The sequence below is a fragment of the Prionailurus bengalensis genome, chromosome B3 (genome assembly GCF_016509475.1).
Source record: "Prionailurus bengalensis isolate Pbe53 chromosome B3, Fcat_Pben_1.1_paternal_pri, whole genome shotgun sequence".
In the NCBI taxonomy this organism is placed as follows: Eukaryota; Metazoa; Chordata; class Mammalia; order Carnivora; family Felidae; genus Prionailurus; species Prionailurus bengalensis.
In genome coordinates, this window is record NC_057355.1 from 16821731 (window position 1) to 16832345 (window position 10615).

Genomic DNA, 10615 nt, shown 5'->3' on the forward strand with positions numbered 1-10615 from the left:
CCTCTGCCCTGGCTCCTAATGCAGCCCTCGCAGGGCCTGCTCATTCATCCCCAGGTAGGTCTCGGGGTGACCAGGAGCTAGGCCCCTGAATGTCCTCAGGCTCCTTGCCGGGGCAGGTCCTGTGCTGGCACCTCCTGAGGGCACCAAGCCAGATAGGAAGGTGTCTCCGTGGCAGCAGGCCCAGCCGGTTTGTCCTGTGGCTAACACTGAGTGCCAGCTAGGAACTGGCCCCTCCGTAGCTGTCCTCCTCTCTCTGAGACATGTACCACAGGCCAAGCCTGCCTCTGTCCCTGGAGTTTTAGAAACTGGGCAAACCCCCTCCCTTGGGTATCTCTCTGTCTTCGTACAGGCCCACCCCCAAATGCTGAGGGGTGCTCCCCAACCGGAACCCCCTTCTCCCCTCCCATCCACCCTGAACTGTGTTCTTGAGTCAGTCAGACTTAGGCATCTGCACTTTTGTCTTCCATATTATGGGTTCTTGCCCAGGAAGTTCCCCAGATCTCCACATGATTAAACCCTTGAGGGGTCATCTCTTCATCCCTCTGGAACTGTCAAATCCCTAGGTGAACATATTCATGTTATTTACGACTTAGAAACAACTAATGTAGGGGGGCCTGACTGGCTCAGTTGGTTAAGCGTCTGACTCTTGCTATCTGGGCCAGGTCATGATCCCATGGTTTGTGAGTTCAAGACCTACATAGGGCTCTACGTTGACAATGTAGACCCTGCTTGGGATTCTCTCTCTCTCCCTCTCTCTCTGCCCTTCCCACGCTCTCTCTCTCTCTCTCTCTCTCCTGGCTTGTGGAGATCCGTTAAATGTTAAATAAATAAACTTAAAAAAAAAAAAGAAACAACTAATGTAAGCAAAACCATGAGATTGGATGATTTGAGGGAACTTCCATTTGCTTACTGGAAAGTAAGCTTTTTAAAAAATTTTTTTAATGTTTATTTATTTCTGAGACAGAGAGATACAGAGCATGAGAAGGGGAGGGGAAGAGAGAGAGGGAGACACAGAATCTGAAGCAGGCTTCAGGCTCTGAGCTGTCAGCACAGAGCCCAACACGGGGCTTCAACTCACAAACCGTGAGATCGTGACCTGAGCTGAAGTCGGTCGCTCAACTGACCGAGCCACCCAGGTGCCCCGAAAGTAAGCTTTTTACAGGGAGAGCTACTGGGCATGAACTTGGTAGAGGGCTTGACCCTTTGACAAAAATGTGGGTAAGAGGCACAAGCTGGATTGGAGAAAAGGTACTGCTATGGACTGAATTGTGTCCCTCCAAAATTCATAGGTTGAAGCCTAACCCTTGGTGTGACTTGACTGTCATTGGAGTAAAGAAGTAATTAAGATTAGGGGCACCTGGATGGCTCAGTCATTTAAGTGTCCCCCTTCAGCTCAGGTCACGATTTCATGGTTTGTGAGTTCAAGCCCCACATCGGGCTCTCTGCTGTCAGTGCAGACCCTGCTCTGGATACTCTGTCTCCCTCTCTCTCTGCTTCTCCCCTGCTCACTCTCTCTCTTTCTCTCTCAAAAATAAATACATAAACTTTAAGAAAAATATTTTTTCAAAAAAGTAATTAAGGTTAAATGAGGTCATATGGGTGGAGTCCTAATCCAGTAGGATTAATGCCCTTATAAGGGGAGTCTAGAGAGTGTCTCCTCTCTCTCTCTCTCTCTCTCTCTGCCAAATGAGGACATGTTGAGCAGGCAGTCATCCACAAGCCAGGAAAAGAGCTCTTACTAGGAACCAAATGGATTTCTTAGCCTCCAGAACTGTGAGAAGTATTTGGTGTTTAAGCCAGTGTGTGGGCTTCCCCCTACTACATTGATGCAAAGATATTTTGCTGAGTACCACAAAGAGAAATAATAGGATGGCTTGGGTAGAACAGTGGAGAAATATATTTAGACTGAAACATCACACTCATCAGATCTACAAATTAAATGGGAGATAACTGACATCTTTACAATACTGAGTGTTCTAATCTACAAATATGGATGTATTTGGTTTCCTAAGGCTACTGTAACAAAGTACCACAGAGTGGGAGGCTTAAACAATAGAAATTAATTTTCTCATAGTCTGGAGGCTAAAAGTTCAAGATCAAGGATTCAGCAGGGTTGGTTTATTCTCAGGCATCTTTTCTGAGTTGTAGATGGTAGTGTTCTCCCTGTGTCTTCACATCATCTTGCATCTGTACCCACTTGTGTTCAAATTTACTCTTCTTAAAAGGACACCAGTCATATTGGATTAGGGCACACCCAAATGATCTCATTTTAACTTAAACTTCTCTTTAAAATCTGTATCTCTAGGGGCACCTGGATGGCTCAGTCAGTTAAGCATAAGACTCAATTTCTGCTCAGGCCATGATTTCATGTTTTCCTGAGTTCGGGCCCCACATGGGGCTCTGCACACTGACTGCATGGAGCCTGCTTGAGATTCTCTCTCTCCCTTTCTGCCCACCACCACTGATGCTCTCTCTGTCTCTCTCAAAATAAATAAATAAACTTAAAAAAAATCTCTATCTCCAGAGTCACATTCTGAGGTAGTGGGGGTTAGGACTTCAACATAAGAATTTTGGAGGCGAACGTAATTCAGACTGCTGACAATGAAATATCCCTCTATTTATTCATGTCTTCTTTCTCTCAATAATGTTTATAGTGTTTAATGAGGTCATGTCCATCTTTTGTTAGATTTATTCTGAGATATTTGATGTTTTGACTCTTATAATTGGTATTTCTTAAATACCATTATTTATTTGTTTTTGATATATTGAAATGCCGCTGATTTTTATACATCCATCTTTAATCCAGTGATGATGTTAAATTTTATTAATTGCAATAGTTCATTTGTAAATCCTTTTAGATTTTTCTACTTCACAGTCAACGTAATCTTGAAATTGTTACTTTATTTGTTCCTTTGTTAGTCTTTGTACTTTTATTTATTTTTCTTCCCTTATTGCAGTGGCTAGGACAACCAGTACAACAATGAAAAGAAATGATGATAACAAACCTTGTCTTATTTCTAATCTCTGTGGAGTTGTTTTCTATATTATACCATCAAGTATAGTTTTTCCTATGGATTCTTTGCTCATTATAAGCTTAGGGAAGTTTTGGGTTTTTATTTTTGTTTTTGTTTTTTTTTTGCTATTTCCTGTTTGCTGAGCCCAATCAGCGATGGAATGGATTTTATCACTACTGATTCTGCACCTATTGAAAGTACCATATCATTTTTCCCCTTTATTCTGTCGATGTGGTAAAATACATAGATTACTTTTTTAAGGTTAAATATTATATTTCTGGAATGGACCCAAATTCAAAATGACATATTGTCTTTTTAAATATTCCTGGATTCATTTTGCTAAGATTTATTTACAATTTTTGTATTTACATATTTTTAAACTATTTTTTAATGTATATTTTTGAGAGAGAGAAAGAGAGTGCATGTGCATGCACAGGTGGAGGAGGGGCAGAGACAGAGAGGGACAGAGGGTCCAAAGGGGGCTCTGCCCTGACTGCAGAGAGCTCAAACTCACAAACTCACATGAGATCATGACCTGAGCTGAAGTCAGATGCTTAACCAACTGAGCCACCCAGGTGCCCTGGCTTTATGTCCTTGAAAATGGCCTATAATTTTCCTTTCTTATAAATGTTCATGTCATGATCTAGTTTCAAGGTACTGGCCACATAAAACAAGATGACATACGTTCTCTGTTTTGTTTTATATTATTTTTTAGAGAAGTTTGTACACATTCAGTGTTATTTATTCTTTAAATGCCTGGAAGAATTACCAGCATGTCAAGAGATGTCTTTGTGGGAATTTTTGTAATTACAAAATCAACTTATTTAATCTATAGAGAATTATATAGATTTTAGAAATTTTCTCCTTGATCACTTCTCAGCCTTTTGGCTAAGATCAAGTGTAGAATTTTTTTCCCTGTTTCCATTTTGGTAAGTTGTATTTTTCTAGAAAATTTCTGTTTACCTAAATTTTGAAATTTACTGAAACAAAGTTGTTCACAATATCCTTTCACTATTTTTTGTAATTTTCTGTAAGATATGTGGTAATTCCTTTTTTGCATTCCTGATATTGGCAGTATGTGTCTTCTCTTTTTCTTAATCACACTTGGTAAGAGTTTAGTTTTTCAAAGAACCAACTTATAGCTTTGTAACTTTTTCTGTTGTATATTTGTTCCACCTTTGACCAATTTCTACTATTGTAATTATTATTATATCCTTTCTTCTTTCTTTTTTTTTTTAATTTTTTTTTTTTACATTTTTATTTATTTTTGGGACAGAGAGAGACAGAGCATGAACGGGGGAGGGGCAGAGAGAGAGGGAGACACAGAATCGGAAACAGGCTCCAGGCTCTGAGCCATCAGCCCAGAGCCTGACGCGGGGCTCGAACTCAAGGACCGTGAGATCGTGACCTGGCTGAAGTCGGACGCTTAACCGACTGCGCCACCCAGGCGCCCCGCTTCTTTCTTTTAACTTAATATTTTTAAACTTTCTATTCTATGTTCTATCAATAAAATCAATAGCTGATTCATGTTCAGTTTATCTTTTTTTCTGACATATGGACTTATTCTTTTAAGCATGGTTTTAACTACCTCCTGCCTCTGTTAGTGTGCCACATTTTCATTTTCATTTCATAAAATAATTTTAAATTTCCATCGTGATTTAATTTTGCCCTTGAGTTATTTGGATATATATTGTTTAGTTCCCAAACATTTGGGGGCTTTATAATAAACTTTATCATTGATCTCTAGCTTTATTTCACTCTATAATTTTACTACATGGAATTCTGTCAGGATTTGATTTATGGTTGAGTATATGGTCAACTTTGATATTGCTATACCATGTACTCTTAAAAATAATGTGAATTCTGAAGCTGTTTGTACAGATGGTAAATCATGTTCAAATTTTATATACCTTTAATGATTTGTTTTTGTTTGCTTGTTGTTGAGAACATGTAAAGTCAGCCAATATGGTTGTGAATTTCCTCCTTTAAATATGCAATTTTTGCATCAGCTATTTGATGTTGTATTATTGGGTGCATACAAATTGAAAAGTATTCAGTCTTAGGGTGCCAGGGTGGCTCAGTCAGTTGAGTGTCTGACTTCGGCCCAGGTCACGATCTTGCGGTTTGTGAGTTCGAGCCCTGCAATCAGGCTCTGTGTTTGGAGCCTGGAGTCTGATTCTGATTCTGTGTCTCCCTGTCTCTCTGCTCCTCCCCTATTCACTCTCTCTCTCTCTCTCTCTCTCAAAAATAAACATTAAAAAAAAAAGTATTCAATCTTTCTGGCTGATTGATCTTTTATCATTATGAAATATCCCTCTTTATCTCCAAGAATGCCTTTTACTTTAAAGTCTATTTTGTTTTATATAATTATATCATGTTATTTTTTATTAGTTTAGACTTTCAGTTCTTTTGTGTTCTTATATGTAAGGTGTCTACTTGTTCAGCTTGAGAGATTTTGTTTTATAATTGAAGTATTTAGACCATTTATACTTAATATAATTCCTGGTATATCTTGGGTTTTTATTACCTATTACTTATTATATGTGTTCTACATCCTTTATATGCCTTTCTTGCAACTTTTTGAATTAATAAAGCATTTTAAGATTATTTTCCAGTTCCTTCTGGAAATTACAACCTTGGTGGTTACATATTTTATTTTTCTTTAATAATTACACAGTGATTACAACAAACATCTTTGATTTATTAGGGCATCAGAGAGATAAGTACTTGGATCACTTCCCAGGCAATGCTAGAACTTTAACAATTTCAATTCCATTACCTTGCTTCCATCTTTTGTGTGTTGCTTTATGTATATGTTCTCATGAGTTTTAAATCATTATCATTCTATGTAGTCAATATTCATTTAGACTTACCTACATATCTTCCATTTCTCTTTATATCTTCTCACATTTCCATGTTGCCATTTGAGGTAACTCTCCTTCTCTCTTAGGAAATGTTTTAGTACTTTTTTAGTATGTGCTTGAAGACAACAAATTGTTTAGTTTTGGTTTTTCTAAAATTGTTCTCATTTTTTCTTCATTTAACAGATTTGTTTTCTGGATATAATGCTAGTCGAGTAGTTACATTCAGAAAAATCTATTCAGCAACATTTATGTATGAACTAAAATTTGTCCAAAACTTACTTTGGCCAAGTAATTCCCCTTTTAGGAAATCAATGGAAATAAGTTAAAGTGAAAATAAAGCAAAATGTGTAAAGATATAAACTGCATCATTATTTATAAAAGTGAAAAATTGGAAACAAATGTAAAATCCAACATTAAGGCAATAGTTCAGTAAATTATGGCAAATCCATACAATATTGTGAAATGTTGAAAGGATGTCTATGAAGTACTTCTGTGAGAAAAAAATTCATGTAATTATGGGGGCGCCTGGGTGACTCAGTCGGTTATGCATCTGACTTCAATTCAGGTCATGATCTCGCGGTCCGTGAGTGCGAGCCCCGCGTCAGGCTCTGGGCTGATGGCTCAGAGCCTGGAGCCTGCTTCTGATTCTGTGTCTCCCTCTTTCTCTGCCCCTCCCCCGTTCATGCTCTGTCTCTCTCTGTCTCAAAAATAAATAAATGTTAAAAAAAAATTTTTTTTTAAATCATGTAATTATGAATGTGATGAAACCAAGATGTAAATTTCAATGTATTTTGTGATTTTATTTAAATAACAAAGCTATGTGCATAGTAACAACCTGAAAGGAAATACATAACTCAGTTAACCCTCCTTATCTATGAGGTAAAAAGTTATGGGTGGCTATTTTTCTGTAATTGAAATAAATCATTTCCATATTTAACTACAGTAGCCTTAATTCCTCTTTTCTTTTTTTATTTAAATTTATAAACAAAACAAATGATAAAACTTATAGCTCTGTTAGGACATTTAATTTAAGGGGGTAAAGTGATTATAACTGTCTTCCACACACAGAATTTCCCATGAAAGGAAAACATGGAAATATACCAAAGAGACCCATTTACATTGTCATGAATTGTTCCAAGTCTCAAATCACTGAGAAAAACCTACCTCACACAAGTTGCCATGAGCACCTGATCCCCAAGCATAAATCTTTGTGTTGAAAATGGCATACCCCACACATTTCATCTGGAGTTAAAAGCATAATATACACCTTCCTTCATATACAGTGTGAGTCTCTTCCTAAACCTCATTAGGGATGGTAATAATGCTTCCCCAACAGGAATTAATTCCATGCTAATCATATATGTCAGTGACTTTCACAGCTGCTTCACAGAAGCAAGAGTTTTGCAAATTAGTTGCTTTCTTATTTGGGGAAGGTGTGGGATGGGCCAGAAGCAAAAGCATCGTTGGAACTCACATAATGTTTTCAGACTTGTTAATTAGCCTAGCAGTCTCATTTTATCATTTCATCAGAAGATGGTTTGGGGCATAAGCAGTCCTAAGGTCATCATTCTGACTCGGCTGATTAGCACTGGGCTTGTCAAATAATTGGAAAGGTCACAAAACAGTGTCTAGTCTTTCTCCTCGAGCTAAAATTATTGTCAGAAAAATTTCTAAAAGATATTCTAGGATTAGCTTCCTGGTATAAAGCAGATCGGAATTTGAATACCTGGTCCCTGCTCCTTTGCTGTATGGCCTAAGGGAAAGTGCTTATCTTTGTGAACCTAAGTTTCCTCCTCTGTGAAAATGGAAAACATGGGGATGGACAAGACAACACACGTGGAATATAATGTCCAACACACAGAAAGGGTACAGTAAATTTTCATTTACTTAAATCTTCCTTCGATACTTACTGAAAAACTTTGCCTATTAAGAGGACCAAGGTTCAATTTATAAACTAAGTGGACAGTTTCCAACCCACCCCCATAGCTAATACTAGTTAAGCTACTTTCAGTCTAAATGCAGAACATGAAATAGACATGGGGCATCAGGTATGGGTGGGAATAGTAGAGGGAGTGAGGCCAACTCAATGGAGATCCAGGCAAAACACAAAAACCTGAAAAGAAAGTCCAATGAAGAGACAGTACGGGTTAGTTTTACTCATTCACATTATTAACACTTATTGAGCACCTCCTATATCACAGACTTTGAAGCAGAAGATACAACGGGGAATAAGATAAGCTTCCTCTTTTCTTTTCTTTTTTTTTTAATTTATATATTTTGGGGAGAGCACAAGTGAGGGAAGACCAGAGAGAGAGGGACAATAGATACAAAGCAGACTCTGAGCTGACAGCAGCAATCCTGGTGTGGGGCTTGAACTCATGAACCATGAGATCATGACCTGAGCTGAAGGATGCTCATGACCTGAGCTTGAAGTTGGACGCTCAACCAACTGAGCCACTAAGGTGCCCCAAGCTTGCCCCTTTCTCCAGAAAGCTTACACTCTACTGGGCCAGCGGTGGGGGTGGGGGGAGGACAGATTGAAGACAGTATGGAAAGGGCTATGGTGTGGGATGATCTGGTATCTATGGTGACAAGGGGAGGTGCCTCATGTTCACCACTCTAAGATAGCCCTGAATCAGCCCTGCTTTCCAAAATCAGTGAGTCTGCTTGCATGATGTAGAGCTACCTTGAAACAGGGGAAAAGCTAGCTGGGCTAGGAGGCAGCAGAATGGCATTGAACAGGGCAAACATACTCTGTATTTTATTCAGTCTTAACTCCAGTCTTTGGGGAGGGTGCACCCTTCCCCCAAGACATAGGCAATCATCACAGAAGTGCACAGCTGTAATGAATCAATCCATACTAATTCCTATAGTCATCGAAATGAGCAGCTTCTTTTGGGGAAGACCTTCCACCCAGGGAAGGCTAGTTTGCCCATATGCCAGATAGGTCTTCCCTGAGCACATCTCCCTGAGTACCTGCCTCTTTCTGGAGTTCTACTATGGCCATGTCAGGATGGTCACTTCCCTGTATTTCTCCTGGCTGGTCAGGATTAACTGAAGGTGTGAAGAGCTCAAAGGAAGCAACATTGACTTTTTTCTGGCATAGCAGGTCACCCAGAGAAGTGAGGTGATTGAGCCTGGATTTTGAACAGTGTTGAAGACCTTGCTAGTTTGGAAGTTGAAAATTGATTAATCCTCCTCATTGTACCCTTTCATTAACTCCACAAATATGTGGTGACTGCTTACTATGTGCCAGGCATAGCACTAGATGCTGGAGATACAGTGGAGAGTCAAAGTAGACCCAGTCCCCACACCCATTGACTTTACAGACCAGTGAGGGAGGAAGACCTTAAGCAAATAAAACCAGAAATTAAATGTGACAAACAAGCCTGGTCCCAAGACATAGGATGCCATGGGAGGATGATTTTACTTAGTCAGAGAGGTCATCCCTAAGGAAGTGATCTAAAGGATGAGTGAGAGTTGAACAATGAAGAGTGGAGGGAAGGCAGCCAGAACAAAGACTCTTAGCAGAAGAAAGTAAGGCATGTATCAAAGATAGAAAGAACCCAGGGCAGCTGCAGTGGAGATAAAGGCAGGGGATAGGGAGAATGGGTGCCAAGTGAAGCTGCACAGGTGAAGTCATCTATGGTGGGACCTTCAGGGATCTTTATGTCAAGCCACACACAACTTCAGAACTCACTGGTTCTCTAAACACCGATTATTGTGTCTCACATTCTTTTAAAATTTTTAATTTAGATTTTTTTTTAATCTTGAGTTAACTGCAGATTCACATATGCTTGCAAAAAATAATACAAAGAAACTCCTTGTATCATTTACCCAATTTCCCCCAATGGTGACCTCTTGTAAAATGATAGCTCCAAACCAGTATATTGACATTCAAGACACAGAACAGCTCCATTACCCCAAGGATCCCACATGCTGCCCTTTTATAACCACACCCACTTCTCTCCAGCTCCCTAACCACACTCATTTCTCTCCAGCTCCCAACTCCCCCTTTAACTCACTCTTCTCCATTTCTATAATTTTATTATGTAAAAATATTACATAAATTGAATCACAGAGTATACAACTTTTGGGGATCCACTTTTATCACTCAGCATTAACTCTTTGGAGATTCAGTCGTGTTATCTTATGTACCAATAGTTTGTTCCTTTTTATTCCTTCTTTTTCTAAATTCTTGAGGTGGGAGTTTATTGATTAGAAACATTTCCTTTTTTCTAATGTACGCATGAAATGCTATAAACTTTCCTTTCAGCAATGCTTTTATCTATATCCTACAAAATTTTGTTGTGTTTTCATTTCCTTCTATTCAATGCACTTTTTTATTTCCATTGAGACTTCCTCTTCACCCCATGAGATTTTTAGAAGTGCATTTTTGGGGTGCCTGGGTGGCTCAGTCAGATAAGCATCCAACTTCAGCTCAAGTCATGATCTCACAGTTCATGAGTTCAAGCCCCACACTGGGCTCTCTGCTGTTAGCACAGAACCTGCTTCAGTTCTTCTGTCTTCCCCCTCTTTCTACCCCTTCCCTGCTCATTCTCTCTCTCTCTCTCTCTCTCTCTCTCTCAAAATAAATAGACTTTAAAAAAAATGAAGTGCATTCTTCAGTATTCAATTGTTTGATATTTTCCTGTTTCATTTCTTTTTTTTTTTTTAATTTTTTAATTTTTTTTTTCAACGTTTGTTTATTTTTGGGACAGAGAGAGACAGAGCATG

At 38.9% G+C, this 10615-nt stretch overlaps 1 pseudogene; it reads left to right on the forward strand.

Moving 5' to 3' along the window:
• The first annotated feature begins 3882 nt into the window (after positions 1–3882).
• LOC122469920 lies at positions 3883–3971 on the forward strand (annotated as a pseudogene).
• Positions 3972–10615: the final 6644 nt, after the last annotated feature.